The sequence below is a fragment of the Pongo pygmaeus genome, chromosome 9, assembly GCF_028885625.2.
Source record: "Pongo pygmaeus isolate AG05252 chromosome 9, NHGRI_mPonPyg2-v2.0_pri, whole genome shotgun sequence".
Taxonomy (NCBI): domain Eukaryota; kingdom Metazoa; phylum Chordata; class Mammalia; order Primates; family Hominidae; genus Pongo; species Pongo pygmaeus.
Window position 1 is genome coordinate 83,869,072 of NC_072382.2, and position 17,472 is coordinate 83,886,543.

The 17,472-nt window shown below is 39.2% G+C and overlaps 1 pseudogene; it reads left to right on the top strand.

Annotated features, from left to right (window-relative positions):
- Positions 1-6,353: 6,353 nt before the first annotated feature.
- On the top strand, positions 6,354-7,513 carry LOC129007277 (RNA-binding motif protein, X chromosome-like; annotated as a pseudogene).
- The last annotated feature ends 9,959 nt before the right edge of the window (positions 7,514-17,472 follow it).

Below are 17,472 nucleotides of genomic sequence, written 5' to 3' on the forward strand. Positions count from 1 at the left end.
TGTAAGAGTATATCATCATGTAACAGAGATAATTTGACATCCTCTTTTCCAATTTGGATGCTTTTCGTTTCTTTCTCTTGCCTGATTACTCTAGCTAGGATTTCTAGCACTATGTTGAATACAGTGGTGAAAGTAGGCATCTTTGTCTTGTTCCAGTTCTTAGGGGGAATGCTTTCAAGTTTTCTCTGTTCAGTAGGATGTTGCTTGTGGGTTTGTCATATATGGCTTTTATTATTTTGACGTATATTTCTTCTATGCTTAGTTTGGTAATCATTTTTATCATGAAAGGATGCTTTTTTTTAATGCTTTTTCTGCATCTATCAATGTGATCATATGGTTTTTGTTTTTAATTCTGTTTATGTGGTGAATCACATTTATTGATTTATGTATGTTGAACCAACCTTGCATCACTGGAATAAAACCCACTTGACCATAGTGTATTATCTTTTTGATCTGCTGTTGGATACAATGTGCTAGTGTTTTGCTGAGGATTTTGACATCTATGTTCATCAGGGATATTGGTCTGTAGTTTTCTTTTTTGATATGTCCTTGCCTGGCTTTGGTATCAGGATGATGCTAGCTTCATATAATAAGTTAGGGAGGATTCCCTCCTCCTTGATCTTTTTGGAACAGTTTTAGTAGGATTAGTATCAGTTCTTCCTTGTACACCTGGTATAACTGGCCTGTGTAGACATTTGTTTGGGCCAAACAGGAAAAAAAAAAAAAGGATTCAACTGTTAACCTGTCTGGTCTTGGGCCTTTTTTGTTGTTGTTGGAAGATTTTTTATTACCGATTCAATTACACTACTCATTATTGGTGTGTTCAGGATTTCTATTTCTTCCTGGTTCAATCTTGGGAGGTTTCTGTTTCCAGGAAGGTATCCATTTCCTCTAGATTTTCTAGTTTGCACACATAGAGATGCTCAGAGTAGTCTCTCATGATCTTTTCTATTTTTATTGTACCAATTATAATGACATCTTTGCCATTTCTGATTGTGCTTATTTGAATCTTCCCTTTTTTAATAAGTTAACCTAGTAGTGGTCTATCACTTTTGTTTATCTTTTGTTCTGTTTTTTGTTTGTGAATTTGTTTGCGCATTTGTTTGCTTGCTTTTTAAAGACAGGGCCTTGTTCTGTCACCCAGGCTGGAGTGCAGTGACACAATCATGGTTCACTGCAGCCTTAACCTCCCAGACTCAAGTGATCTTCCCACCTCAGCCCCCCAAGTAGCGAGAGTCCAGGGGTGTGCCACCACATCCAACTTTTTATTTTTTAAAATTTTTTTGTAGAGACAGGGTCTCAGTATGCTGCCCAGACTGGTATCAAGCTCCTGGGCTCAAGCTGATCTCCTGCCTCATCATCCCAAAGTACTGGGATTACAGGTGTTAGCCCCCACACCCAGCCTTTCAAAGAACCAAGTTTTCATTTTATTGATCCTTTGTATTATTTTTTTGGTCTCAGTTACATTTAGTTCTGCTCTCATCTTTGTTATTTCTTTTCTTCTTCTAAATGTGTGTGTGGTTTGTTCTTGTTTTTCTGTTTCCTTGAGGTGCAATATTAAGTTGTTAATTTAAGATCTTTCTACCTTTTTGATGTAAGCATTTAATGCTATAAACTTCGCTCTTAGCACTACTTTTGCTGTATCCCAGAGGTTTTGATAGGTTGTGTCTGTATTTTAATTTGTTTCAAAAAATATTTTTATTTCTGCCTTAATTTCATCATTGAACCAACAATCAATCAAGAGCTGATTATTTAATTTCCATGTATTTTTTATAGTTTTGACTGTTCCTCTTTGTGTTGATTTCTAGTTTTATTCTACTGTGACCTGAGAAGGTACTTGATATAATTTCAATTTCTTAAAATTTGTTGAAACTAGCCTTGTGGCCTAGCATATGTTCAGTCTTTGAGAATGTTCCATGTGCAGATGAGAAGGATGTATATTCTGTGTTTGTAGGATAGAATGTTCTACAAATGTCTGTTAAAACCGTACGGTCTAGAATCCAGTTTAAGTCCAGAGTTTCTGTATTGATTTTCTGTCTCAATGATCTGTCTAGTACTGTCAGAGGGATACTGAATCCTCCAGTATTATTGTATTGGTGTCTATATCTTTTCTTACACCTAGTAGTATTTGTTTCTTAGATCTAGTGGTATCTGGGTACTCTGGTGTTGGGTGCATATATACTTAGAATTGTTATATATTCTTGTTGGATTGATCTTTTTGTCTTTATATAATGACCTCCTTTGTCTTTTTTATGGTTGTTGATTTAAAGTCTGTTTTATGGTTGTTGATTTAAAGTCTGTTTAATCTAATTATAGCTACTCCTGCTCATTTTTTGTTTCTGTTTGCATGGAATATCTTTTTCTACCCCTTTAGTTTGAGTCTGTAAATGTCTTTACCAGTTAGGTTGTTTTCTTGTATGCAGAATATGGTTGGACTTTGCTTTTTTAAATCCATTTCCCTAGCGTATATCTTTCAAGTGGAGAATTTTGTCCATTTACATTTGGGTTAGTATTGATATGTAAGGTTTTGTTCCTGTTATAGTGTTAATTATTACTCTGTTGCTTTGCAGTCTTCATTGTGTAACTGCTTTATAAGACCTAGGAGTTTTATATTTTCCTGTGTTTTTATGACGACAAGTATCACCTTTTCATTTCTATGTTTAGAACTCCCTTGAGCATTTCTTGAAGGGTTGGTCTGGTGGTGAGAAATTCCCTTAGTGTTTGTCTGGGAAAGACTTTTTATTTCTCCTTCATTTATGAAGCTTAGTTTAGCAAGATAAAAAATTTCTTGGCTGGCATTTCTTTTCTTTACAAAGACTGAAAATAGGATCCCAGTCTCTTATAGCTGAGAAGTCCACTGTTAGTATGATGGGATTTCCCTTTTAGGTGATTAGATGCTTCTCTCTTTCCTCTTTTAGGGTTTTTTCCTTCATGTTAACTTTAATAGTCCGATGAGTATGTGCTTTGGTGAGGTTGTTCTCGCAATGTATCTTCAAGAGGTTTGAGCTTCTTGTATTTGGCTCTATATATCTCTAGCAAGACCAGAGAAGTGTTCCTGAATTGTTCCCTCCAATAGGCCTTTCCATATTTCTAATTTTTTTCCCTTCTCCTTCTAAAATATCTATAACTTGTAGGTTTGAGCCATATGCATAGTCTCATATTTCTTGAAGGCTCTGTTCATTTTTTAAAATTCGTTTTTCTTTATATTTGTCTGACTGGGCTGATTTAAAAGACCTGTCTTCCAGCTCTGAAATCCTTTCTTCTGCTTGGCCAAGCCTATTGTTGCAGCTTTCAACAGTATTTCACACAGGAAAATATAAAACTCCTAGGTTAGCCCCTGTAATCCAGAACTTCTGTTTGGTTTTCTTAATAATATCTGTCTCTTCTTTCATATTCTGAATTGTTTTTCTGATTTTGTGTGTGCGTGTGTGTGTGTTTGTGTGTGTCTCTGTGTGTGTGTGTTTTCAACTTTCTCTTCACTGGATGTTTTTAAAATCAGTATTTTGAATTATCTATCTGGTATTTCAAAATTTTATTTTGGTTAAGATCCATTGCTAAAGAGTTAGTGTGGTCCTTTGGCAGGGGTTATAACACTATCTTTAAATACTTTCAGAACTGTTCTTCTGGTTCCTTCTCATCTGGGTAAGCTATCTCTTCCACTTATTTTTGAATTTACTTTCATTGGGATGAGATATTTTTCTCTCTCTCAAGCATTTGACTACAATTTTTATTGTATTGAGTCCTTTGGCTTTGGTTCTGGGTGCTTCCAGTGGCAAAGACTCTGTGTAGTTTCCTTAGTTATAGATAGCTTTTGTACAGTAGCTTTCTTAAATGCTGGCTGTTCTAGCAATGTACTGGGCAGATGAGCAGGCTCTCTGCCTCCTGCGTGGCTTGTGTAGCAGAGGCCTCAGGAAGCTAATCTAGTTCCCCACTGCTGTGTGCTTATGTCAGCAAATTATATTTTGGGTTGTGCAGTTCATCCTCACTCTGTGGGTGGTGCTTATGGGTAACAGCCAGGTGCAGCTGAGGTAAATGGGTATATGCTTGATCTTTGTTTGCCATAAGATGCTCCCTGTTGCCTCAGGCAATAGACCATCCTGTGGAATGCACAGTGGTCTGAGCTCCCTGCTCAGTTCCAGGAGAGACCAAGCAGGCCCACCTATTCATCCCCCAGTGGCAGGTGTAAGCACTGGCTCCAAAGGAAAGTCCACCAAGCACCCAGAGTTGTGCCTGAGTATGGAGTGGAGAAACTTCTGCTTCCCCAAGTGTTCCAGCCAGGAAAGGAGGGGTGGCCTAAACACCTAAACAGTGGGTGTGCTGAATGCCTGGAGATACATCCAGGCATGGAGTAGAGGGGGTGTCACTGCACCAAGATCTCTGTACCTGAAGGAAGAGGTAGCTCAGGTTCCTAATCCAGGTGAGTGAGTATACCAAATTATGCCCAGTGTGGAGCAGAAAGGGCTCCACTGCACCAAGGGACCTCTGCACAGGAAGGAATATTTGACCCACTTGACCCAGGAGGCCAACAGGGGAAGAATGGAGCTACTCAGAATGAGAGGATTTCTCCCTTTGTATTCTGTAAGAAAAGAAGAAGAGAAATTGGAAACATTAATTTGGAGGAGATCAAACTTGTTGCCATTTCTCCTAGCCAGTGAATTCCCAGGTCCTGAGCCATTTGGATGTGTCTTTGAGCCCCTTGTGGAGTGTTGATTTAATCATCAGCTCACAGCAATTGCAGGAGAGAGGGAACATTTTAAATTACACCAAAGAGATTCAAACAGCAAAATCTGGAGTATGGGAAACCATAGAGGAAAAAATGTCAACATTTCTTCAACAAATAATTTGTAAAAGATAGAAGTATATTTATTAAATTAAAGTATACTTGCAAGACTTTGCAACCAAATCAATAAAAAGAAATCACTTGAATCATAGTTTAGTTTTAAAAATAAACTAATTTTTAGCCAGGCGCGGTGGCTCATGTCTGTAATCCCAGCACTTTGGGAGGCCAAGGTGGGTGGATCACCTGAGGTCAGGAGTTCGAGACCAGCCTGACCAACATAGTGAAACCCCATCTCTACTAAAAAATACAATAAAATTAGCTGCATACAGTGGCACATGCCTGTAATCCCAGCTACTTGGGAGGCTGAGGCAGGAGAATTGCTTGAATCAGGAGGCGGAGGTTGCAGTGAGCCAAGATCACACCATTGCACTACAGCCTGGGCAACAAGAGTGAAACTCCATCTCAAAAAAATAACATAAAATAAAATAATTTTTTAAATTTATAAGACAACTGGGAAAATGTGGAAAATCATTCTATATTTGATGATATTCAGGAATTATGGTTACTTGCTTAGATATAATAGGAGTATTGTGGTTGCATTGTTTTTTAAACACTCCTTTTCTCTTAGAGATATATACTGAAATAGTAATGATGAAAAGTATGATATCAGAAATTTTCTTACTAATAATTCAGTTTGAGTTAAGGAAAGTGGGTGAGGAGAATGTATCTAACAATATTGGCCATGATAACTATCAAAGCAGAGTGATGGGTACTTGGGGGCTCATCATGCTATTATATTTTTACATATGTTTGAAATTTATAAAAATTAACCTTAACCCCTACCTCACAGCACATAAATGAGTAATTAAATCTGTGTCACAGACCTAAATGTGAAAGCTAAAACTATAAAGATCCTAGAAGAAAACATAGAGAGTATTTTCATGACCTCGGAGTAGGCAAAAGCGTTTTAGTTAAGACACAAAAGTCACTTTCTTTCTCACACACAAAATAATAAATCCAACTTCATAAAAACTAAAAACATATGCTTTTCAAAATAAAAATAAAAATAAAACCAAAATGAGATGCCATTACACACCCACCAGAATGGCCAAATTTTAAAAAAAGATTGGCCACAAAAAGTAATCAAGGAGGTAGAATAATTTGAACCTTCATGCATTGTGAGTGGAACTCTACAATGTTAAGCCAATTTTAGAAATTGGTCTAACAATTATCATAAACATAAACGTATATCTACCAAGCAATTCCACTGTTAGGTATATGCCTAAAATAAACATGTACAAATATTCACAAAAAGTTTTGTATTGTAATACTCATAAGAGCTTTATCTATAATAGCCCAAACTTGAAATAACCCAGATGTCTAGCTACAGAAGAATAGACAAAGAAGAAATTGTTTTGGTTGTGCAGTAGTGCTAGTGACTTCACGGTTCGGTCCTCGGACCGGGCAGCCACCACTGGTGCTGAGCTGCTAGGAAGCCCCTGTCTGCGAGCTTGTTGAAGCTTGAACCCATTGTCACCCCTCTGACTCACCGGCAAACAAAAACAAACAAAAAATGGTTGAAGCAGATCGCCCAGGAAAGCTCTTCATTTGTGGGCTTAATACGCAAACAAGTGAGAAAACTCTTGAAGTAGTATTTGGCAAATATGGACGAATAGTGGAAGTACTCTTGATGAAACGAACAGATAAAGAGGATTTGCTTTTGTCACCTTTGAAAGCCCAGGAGACGATAAGGATGCAGCCAGAGACATGTATGGAAAGTCACTAGATGGAAAAGCCATCAAGGTGGAACAAACCACCAAACCATCATTTGAAAGTGGTAGACGTGGACCGCCTCCACCTCCAAGAAGTAGAGGCCCTCCAAGAGGTCTTAGAGGTGGAAGAGGAGGAAGTGGAGGAACCAGGAGACCTCCCTCACGGGGAGGACACATGGATGATGGTGGATAGTCCATGAATTTTAACATGAGTTCTTCCAGGGGATTACTCCCAGTAAAAAGAGGACCCCCATTAAGAAGTGGGAGTCCTCCTCCTAAGAGATCTGCACTTTCAGGACCAGTTCTCAGCAGCAGTGGAATGGGAGGAAGAGCTCCCGTATCACGTGGAAGAGATAGTTACAGAGGTCCACCTCGAAGGGAACCGCTGCCCTCTCACAGAGATATTTATTTGTCCCCAAGAGATGATGTGTATTCTACTAAAGACAGCTATTGCAGCAGAGATTACCCAAGTTCTCGTGATACAAGAGATTATACACCACCACCACAAGATTATACTTACCGTGACTATGGTCATTCCAGTTCACATGATGACTATCCATCAAAATGCTATGGCGATAGAGAGGGATATGGTCGGATCGTGACTATTCAGATCATCCAAATGGAGGTTCCTACAGAGATTCATGTGAGAGTTATGGTAACTCACGTAGTGCTCGACCTACACGAGGGCCCCCGCCAGCTTATGGTGGAAGCAGTCGCTATGATGATTACAGCAGCTCATGTGATGGATATGGTGGAAGTCAGACAGTTACTCAGCAGTTGAAGTGACCTCTACTCAAGTGGTCGTGATCGGGTTGGCAGACAAGAAAGAGGGCTTCCTCCTTCTATGGAAAGGGGTACCCTCCTCCACGTGATTCCTACAGCAGTTCAAGCCACGGAGCACCAAGGTGGTGGCCGTGGAGGAAGACAATCTGATAGAGGGGGAGGCAGAAGCAGATACTAGAAACAAACAAAACTTTGGAACAAAATCCCATTTCAAAGAAACAAACAAAAAGTGGAAACTATTCTGTCATAACTACCCAAGGACTACTAAAAGGAAAAATTGTGTTACCTTTTTCAAATTCCCTGTTAAGTTTCCTTCCATAATTTTTATGTTCTTGTGAGGAAAAAAGTAAAACATTGTTTAATTTTATTTGAGTTTATGACATTGCTTTTCAACAAGCAAATGTTAAATGTGTTAAGATTTGTTGTACTAGTGTTGTAATTCTCCAAGTAGAAATGTCCCTAAAGGCCACTTCTTATCGGATTTTTCCCAGTAAACGAGGCAAGCAATTCTTAAGATCTTCCACAAAACATCTAGCCATCTAAAAAATGGAGAGATGAATCATTCTGCCCATACAAACAAGCTAGCTATTAGAGGGTGGTTGGGGTATGCTACTTATAATATATAATATATATTTCCAACTGAAATCTCAATGTTCGCAGTATAAAAAACCTGAAATCAGGTGCCTATTACGGAAAATGCTGTTCACACAGTAAACCCAAAAAAGCAAACGGATAATGCTGGCCATTTTGCCTTTCTGACATTTCCTTGGGAATCTGCAAGAACCTCCCCTTTTGCCTCCCCCAAATAAGATCTTTTAAGTGTGTGTTAAACAACTACGGAATACTAAAAAAAATTTGGCAAACCAAAAAGGAAGAAGAAGAAGAGAAGAAGAGGAAGAGGAAGCAGAAGCAGAAGCAGAAGAAGCAGAAGAAGGAGGAGGAGGAGGAGGAGGAGAAGGAGGAGAAGGAGAAGGAGAAGGAGGAGGAAATTGTTTTGTGTTTATACAATGAATTATACCTACTCAACAATATGAACTACTAACATGTGAAAACAAGGATGGATCTCAAAACTGTTTTGTTGAGCAAAATAAACTAGAAACAAAAGTGCATTCTGTATAATTCCATTTATGTGAAGTTCAGTAACAGGCAAAACAGATCTATGGTAATGGGAATCAATATAGTGGTTACCTCTGGAAGGGGGTGGCATCACCCGGAAAGAGACATAAGGAAACTTTCTGGAGTCATGAAAATGTTCTAATCTTTTCCTGGATGATGGTCATGTAAGTTTTTATCTATGTAAAAAAATGTACTGATCTATTCCCTTCAGATTGTACATTTTACTGACTGTAATGTATAACTCCATAAAGCAATATTGTAAGAACATAAGAGACAAAAACAGAGACATAAATTACTGACAGCAGGATAGACTATGTACTTTAAGAAATATCTAGATGCTGAATAAACTACAACAATTATACATTTAAATGCAAGTCATGGCAGAAAGGAGAAAGTAAAAGTACAGAGAGAATTGAATAACTGTCTATAAGTAGCAGGAATGTACAAGAAGGAGGCTAGAAGCTAGGAGGTTGGGGGAAAGTTGAAGAGAAACGATGCCAGAAAGCATGACAGTGAGCTGGAAAATATTTCTAGCCAGAAATCCATAGAGCAAGAAATGGTCCGTTGATATTTACATCAATGATAGCTGTCAGTTGTTACACGTACATGCTGTAACCCCTTTTGTTACACAAACCTTTATTGAAAGTATACCAGACATAAATTTTCTTAATGATGCTTTGAGGGAAATTAAAGGGAAAAATAAATATGTAGCACACCTAGGATGATATAGGCAAGAAGGAAGGAAAGCAACCATAAGGTCTGTGTGATAGTAGGGAAAGAAGAAAACAACCATCCATCTTATACCATCTGAGGACAGAGCCAAAAGGCACCATTTATTAATGAAAAGACTGGGTCCTGAGCAGTCACTGGATTTTTCAGTCACTAGTACTGTGAGAAATAAATTTTTGTTGTTTATTAGCTACTCAGTCTATGCATTTTGTTATAGCAGCCCAAACAGATTAAGACAGGAGGCTTCCACCCAAGTAGAGTGAGAAGTAATACATGCTAAGAAAGGTTGGTGTCATTGATGGAACATTGGTTACATATGGGGAGACTGATCAATAAGTAAATATATTAAGTATATTGAGAGCTGGTTTCTCATTGTTAGAAAAGAGAGTTATAATTATGGAAATGAATAAAACTAGCAGGAACCCTGTAATACTGGACTGAAATTGGAAGCATCATGGTTTTCAATATATAGTGATAGATGTAGAAATAAATATATATGTATAATTATGGAAAGATATATATCGTTCCTAACTCTGTCCCCTGAGAGGATCTGAGATCAGCAACACTTCACTAGCTATGAGTACAATTTTTACCAATGTGTGGTTTCTAAGATACCACTCTCTAGTGAAAGAAACCAGGGCTCCTTGGAGAAATGGCTGATTTCAGGGCTGGGGTAGAGAAATGACAAGATAAGCCTAGAATATCTTGTGCTAAAAGACACAGGAGGACTCAGAGAATGATGGGACCACGTCAAAAGGACAGAGAATTCAGCTTAAAGGGGTTCATACTGACCAAATCAAAGAAAATTTGAGCAGCAAAATAAAAATAGTAACAAAGTATAATCAATTGAATAAAATAAATGAATAAATGAGAAGTTCAAAGGGAAACACACTATTTACATATTTTCAAAGTCCCTACCCATAAAATACTTATTTATTACAAAGTTAAAAATGAGTAAATTTAACTGGACAATCCTGGCAGAGATAATCAAATGATTAAAGTAAACATCATCAGTAGCAGGACAAATTGAAATCACACATCATCTAATAAGATGCTGTGAAAACACAGCATCATTCCTGCTAGAGATGCATAACCTGAATCTAACCATGAGGAAACTTTATGCAGACCCAAACAGAATGACATTCTACAAAATAACTGGCCAGTAATTATCAAGAGTTTCAAGTCATGAAAATTAAGGAAAGTCTGAGAAACTGGTCCACACTGAAGAAGTGATAACAACTAAATTCGAGGCTTGATTCTGAATTATAATTTCTGGCTATAAAGCATATTATTGGAGCAACTGGGGTAACTAATGGGATCTGAGGATTGGATGGTAATAATATGCCAATATTAATTTCCTGATTTTGATGATATATTGTTGTTATGGAGAATTGTCAGAATTGGCACTAAAGTATTTGGAGGCAACGGGACATTATGTCAGCAGCTTACTCTCAAGTGTTTAAGTTTAAAAAATCTGTATATGTAACTTTTTTGGAAGTTTGCAGGTGTTTCAAACTTTTTTAATGAAGCTTTACGGTGAGCCGTAATGGCACCACTGCACTCCAGCCTGGGCTATAGAGTGAGACCTTGTCTCAGAACAAATGGCAATCACGAGGGATTGTTATTTAAAAAGAAAAGAAAAGAGATATTTTAAAGATAATAATGTTAAGAGTTCAATTAAACACAAGCCATAGAGACACGATGTTTGGCAGTCTCTCTCAGTAATGGTCTCTTGAGAAAATTAAATTCTATAAAAAAATCATGAATGACTTCTTAAAAAATTCTCATAACGATGGTGTAGAGCTAATACCATTTCTAGATGCAATGGTGAGATGTTAATCCATTACACACACAATGGTGTAAAGTAATGGATACTTTACACCATTGGGTATATTTTACACAATGGATACTTCACACCGTTGGATACTTTACACCATTGGGGCATAATTCCTCTGTGGTATTCAGAATAGAAAGCCTAAGAAAGAGAAAAGGGTTAAGAAGAAAGCATGGGTTCCTGGCTTGGAAACTGTGAACCTGGGAGTTCTATTTACTGAAATTAGAAACACAGATATTCCCCCTCTTTTTGGTGTAGAAAGTTCTTCCACATCTAATGTACTGGTTCTTGTCCTTTCTGCCCAATCTACCTGGATGGCCCACCACCAAACTAGCTCCTCATGTCCTAAAACAAAGTTCTTATTTTTCATTCTTCTATACCCCATCTCTACCCTCAGTTGATTGGACTTTACCCTGGAGATGACGGGAAGCCTGTGTTTTGTAACCATCTCTTCAAGTTCGGGGTCTATATAGATGTACTTGTGCAATCTCACACCATAACACAGTGCCTGCCACAGAACAGGTGCTCTGTAGTGAGTAAATAATTTTGAATGCATTATTTATGATAACTAAACCATTAGGGTTTTTTTAAGCAAGCAAATGACAAGATTTGTATTTACAGGGATTACTCAGGCTACAACGTACAGAATCTCCTAGAGTAGGATTTCTCAACCTCAGCACTATTGATATTTGGACTTGATAATTCTTTGTTGTGGAGGGTTGCTCTGTGCATTGTAGGATTTTTAGCAGCATCCCTGGCCTCTTCCACCAAATGCCAGCAATGTCCCACTGCTCCCAGTTGTGACAATGAAAATAGTCTCCAGTCATTGCAATGTCACCTATGAAGCAAAATTGCTCCTGGTTGAGAACCACTGTCCTAGAGGGGAAAGATGAAAGATCAGTCAGATGGAGGTCATTTACTGGATAATGTTATAGGGGAAAGAGGGCAGTGCACTTACATTGATTGAAAATGTCTACTATGCACTGGGCACTTTACATATATTTTCGTATTTTAAAGTGGGGTATGAGACAAGAGAACCCTACCCCCATCCCAACTGGCCCCTGAAATCCCTTCAGGGTAACCTAAGGTCAATCTCCCAAATTATTAAACCCTAAAACAAACACCATAACCTTCCCTGGCCCCATCTGAGTGCAGTGAAGTCTAATTCCCACGCCATGTCGAAGAGGAGTGTTTGACATTACTCCATGGGTATTAAGTTATTCTGGGTAGGCTTCAAAATCACTTTCCAGTCAGCTCCAAGGGGGAAACGGGCAGAGGTTCTTTGACACAAGCTGGTCAAACTCCACGACTTGGGTGACTTCTTCCTCTGCCCAAGCTCTCGGCCATCCTTGGAGAGCCTCTCCCTGGTGCCCATGCAGTGGCTGAGACAAGAGCTGAATGCTGGCGCTGGGTCAGTTTTCCTGGTAAGGTCCAACTCAGAGGGACCAGGCAGGTGCCTCTGCATTCGCTCAGCAGTCTGACAACTCGGTCTGCTCCTCTGCTCCCACCAACGCCCGCTGGTTGCTGCTGGTATTAATAACATGAGCAGCAGGAGGCTTCGCACCAGGATCAGGGCTGTCTGGATAATTAGCCAGTGGCCTAGGACCAGTGAGTAAATTACTCTGTGACCTGAGAATCCAGCTGGCTACCACCATCACTCAGGCCTGCTCACTTTATTGCTCTCCCCTCCTGCTGTACTCTGTCTAGTTTACATTCAGAGCATTGATTTCATGCCTTTGTGTTTTCCATCTTAGGGTGAGAAGTAGTCACTTTGGGGAGACTGGTTCTCAGGTCAGTGGGATGGCTGTAGTGACATGGGAAAGAGGAATATTGGAGTTTTTGTTTTGTGCAATCATTTAGTGAGTCCCAGCATGTCAGCACCTGCTCTCTGTGGCATTCCCAAATGCATTTCAATCTTTTTTTATCAGAGTTGTGACATTCTCTAATAAACCGCATATATATTTGCATATTGGAGAAGGAAAGGGTAGAGAAAAATCTCTCATGTCACTCCCAACTTACACATTCCGTGCCAAGACTATCAAATGGGAAAGTGCATTCAAGTTAATTTTGCCAAATGCTGTGGTCTTCTTGGGGCATTTGCACAAACTCTTTCCTTTGCCTAGAGCACTATTTGTTCTCCCTTTTACCCCACTTTCACTCACCTTTCAAGTCTTTCTTCGGATATTACTCTCCCCAGGAAGCTTTTCCTGACCCATTTGGTTGCTCACTCCTCTGGGCTCCCAAAGCATCCTATTCCATATTACATGACTAATCCCAGTTTGTTGCAATTACCTGTTTTCTTGTCTGTTATGTCTTTCAGATCATGAGCTTAGTGAGAACAAGAACCAGGCCACATCTGTACTAGGCCCCCATTTAAGTAGCCAATGAAAATTAATAAACAGACATAGAAAGATATCAATAAATTCTACTTTCCAAGCAGATCTGATTCCCAGCTTTAACCCAGCCAAGGCACCCACTTAGACACCCAGCACCATTCTCCACAGAGTCGTCACAAGCATTCTCAATGGGAAACCTACAACTTCAGCAGAACTTCCTTCTTATTTCCTAGAATTTTCAACTGCATCTCTCCCTCTTTTCAATTCACCAATTTCTATAAATGTATCTGAAGATAATTCTGTAATTCTCACTTAATGTTTACTTTAACTCCATAATTCATCTAAAAAAAGCAAATATTCTGGTTTGGCTGGTTAAACTCCTTTATAACCTTGATTGAGATATTTACATGCATTCAGTTTTGATTTCCTCTTGCATAGAATGAATATGATCTTTTAAGTGCCTTCCATCCTTAAAGTTTTCTGATTCTAAAATTTGAAGTATGTTTTGTAACCCTGTACCATAAAGGTAACAACAGTTCCCACTTTGCTGCAAAATCTTTTTGACAAATGGGATATATAAACAAAATAATTAATTAAAATATAAACGCTTTTTTTTTTTTTCACAAAGGGGCCATAAGGGAGATCATAGTTGGGCCCCTGCTTATTCCTCTAACCTGCCCCCACTCCACTACTAACTACAAACTGCTTCCAGTTCCTCCCTGGACAACTGCTTTCCTAGCCAAGGTGCTTTTACCTGTGCCGTTCCCTCTGCTCAGAATGCCCTCTCTCCTCTGTGTACCTAGCAAACTTCCAGTTCTGTGTTGAAACCCACCTATGGCCACATCTTTTAGGATGTCTCTTTTAACTTGGGATAGGGCAGCAAACAATGGGGAAGAGTTTGGAATGGGAAGTCAAGCAGACCCAGGACTCTAATCTAGCCCACCAAGTGCCAGCTGTGATACTATGGGAACGTGACTTACTTGATCTGACTGAGCCTCAGCCTCCTCATCTGTGAATGGGATGATAGTAGTTCTTACTTCCTGGGGCTGTTGGGATTGAATGAGGTAACTCAAGCAAAGCATTTGACTCACCTCCAAGCAAATAATATGCACAATATGAGGCTTAGCTATTATTATTAATTTTCCCAAGTTAGAATTAATCATTTCTAATACACATTTTTTAGCTGCACTTTACATGTCTGCCTCCCTATACCATTGTGACCTTCTTAAAAGTTAGAGACTTACTTACTCCTATCTGTATCTCCAGAACTGTGTATAATGCCCAGCATGTAAGTAGTCAGTTATACATCTAGAAGACTATTCTTCAAAGAACAAGATTTAGAACTTTAAAATAAAAATAAAAAGTGTGCAACTTGTTATGTGATAATATTCCAAATTGGCTGGGGCACTTTTGTATTCTTGTTCCCATTTTCATTTAGATTCTCACATGAATTAATATGGCAGGTATTATTATCTCTAGTTCACAAATAAGAGAGCAGAGGACCAGAAGAATTTAATTTTGGCCCGAAGTTACAGAGGAGGTTACAGAACTCAAACCTGTATCACTTTTATCCCCTCTTACGTTTCTCTTGCCCACCTACCCCCAAAGAGGAATAGCTAAACCACTCTTTTTTTTTTTTTTTTTTTTTTTGAGATGGAGTTTTGCTCTTGTTGCCCAGGCTGGAGTGCAATGGCACGATCTCAGCTCACAGCAACCTCCACCTCCCAGGTTCAAGCAATTCTCCTGCCTCAGCCTCACAAGTAGCTGGGATTATAGGCATGCACCGCCATGCCCAGCTAATCTTGTATTTTTTAGTAGAGACAGGGTTTCACTATGTTGATCAGGCTGGTCACTCTTAAAACTCAGGTGTAAGATTTTAAACATCGATAAGTGATCTGACACCCAGCACCTAATGAAAGCAGGCGCCGGGAAGGGGACCCTTCTCTGAGATGCCATGCCCAATGGTGACCACAGTCCTCGCTTCTCAGGATGCCCTGGAGATAGCATGCCATGTGCTGTACATTTAGCCCTCAGCATTCAGAGGGGACATTGCTTTCTGTCAGTGCCTCAGACTCCTTCAGCTTTTCCTGTGCTTTTGTGCAGCTGAGAAGGTGAAGCATAAGGGTATCAAAAGCTGCAAACACTCCCTACCTCTGGAGGCAGGCATTTACTAGAAGAAAGAACGGACCAATGGCTTCTCAGAGCATTGTTCAGTGACATTAGAGAAAGGATTAAGCAGATACATTCAGCTATTCTAACAGATTTTCTTTAAGCCTTGAATACGCCTCTCACACTCACTCAGATAATCACATTAGTTTTGTCATTAAAAGATCCCTTTTATAGAAAGTACCTAAACCGCTTAAACCACCCAGAGAGGTTGCATACATTATCAAACACCAAGACAAACAAAAGGGATTTTCTGTCCCACGTCTCAGTTTTCCTTTTTCTAAAAAAATTTGGGAAATGAAGGTAGAAATGATTTTGCCAAATGGTCAGTGGCTGCACAGCAACCCTCACTCCTTCCTTCCCTGGATAGTCCCTCTGCAATCAGAACTGGGAAGACTGGAAAACGACTTCAGCATTGAGGCTGGCAGAAAACAGATTAGAAAGAGATGAAGACAGCAAGGGCAAGGAGGGGGTAGAAAGGAGTGTGCTTGCCTCTCTGCCACAGGAAATTGCATTTGGAACTGAAAAAGAGTAGAAAAGCACAGGACTTGGAATCAGGCAACTACCACTTCTAGATCTGTGGCCATGGTTGGGGAGAGAAGGGATTCACTTCATTTATCTTGCCTCATGGTCCTCATTTATAAAATTGGGACAACATGTATTTCTCCTCCCACTCAGGGTGTTTGTGGGACTAAAATGAGAAAAGGTAAGCAGAAGAGTTCTGAGGTCTATGAAGTATGATTCAAGCATTAAATGGGAGATTTTCTTTGTTTCTTTTTTAAATAGGCCTCATGATAGAAGCTACGTGTTTTGGGGTTTGTTTTATTTTGTTTTTTCACAGTAATGTGTGATGCCTAACTACTGGCATATAATGAATGCTTAACAACTTTTTTTCTCAATGAATAGTGCTTTTACTGCCTTTTCCTCAAGTCCCCAACCATACTGCAAACTCTCATCTCTCAAATTGCAGTTTGAATGTTGCTTCTCCTTTAAAGCCTTCCTCAGAACTTTAGGATGAGTTCATCACATCTGCATTCACACTCCCACAGCATCCTGAATGCAACACAGATTCTTAGCCTAATGTGTGTAATCATCTGACATTGTGACTGTCTTTCCCCATGAGCCTTGAGCTCCTTGAGAACACTGAGCTTTACCTTTAAACAGTTAAACTCCTTAACACTATACCTGCACAAAGTTGCCATTGAATAAATGTTTGAGTGAATGAATGATAAGTAAACAAACAATCCAAAGAATTGGGGTTATTTGGCCTAGAAAAGAGGAAGTATCTCAAGAATCAGTCCCCAAAATAAAGTTTATTAAATTTGCAGATTAATGTCTACAGTAGACATTGTGCTATTGTGCTGTTTAGAAGATAAAGTGTAAGGCTATTAACAATCAGTTTTTCATTTCGTGTGCAGGGTAAAACATGAGGAAAGCGTCTCAAATTACGATGGGAAAAATTTAGGTTAGACTCAGTTAACATCAACACTATTGCCATTTGGGGCCAGTTAATTCTTTGTTATGGGGGAGTTGTCCTGTGCATTGTAAGATGTTCAGCATCATCCCTGGTCTGTATCAGGGATGTCGCTGGCACGCCCCCACCCCAGCTGTGACAACTAAAACCATCTCCAGCATTGCCAACTGTCCTCTAGGAGGCAAAATTGCTACAAATTGAGAACCACTGTTTTACATCTAAAGAACAAACTCCTGCAGGTGAGGGTTCTGTGGCATCAGAAAAGGAGATGGAAGAGATGGTAGATCTGAATGTAAGCTCCTTAAAGATAAAGCAGATGGGTGTTTTACTGATTTATATTTTACCTTCCATTTTGAAGGGAGGTAGATTGACCAAATGAACTGACATCATATGGTAACATATGAAATGTCTTCTGTTAACTGTAAAGGAGACTTCTGAAATAGGAGTAATCTGATAGTTCTTTGATGATGAGAGGCCATTTA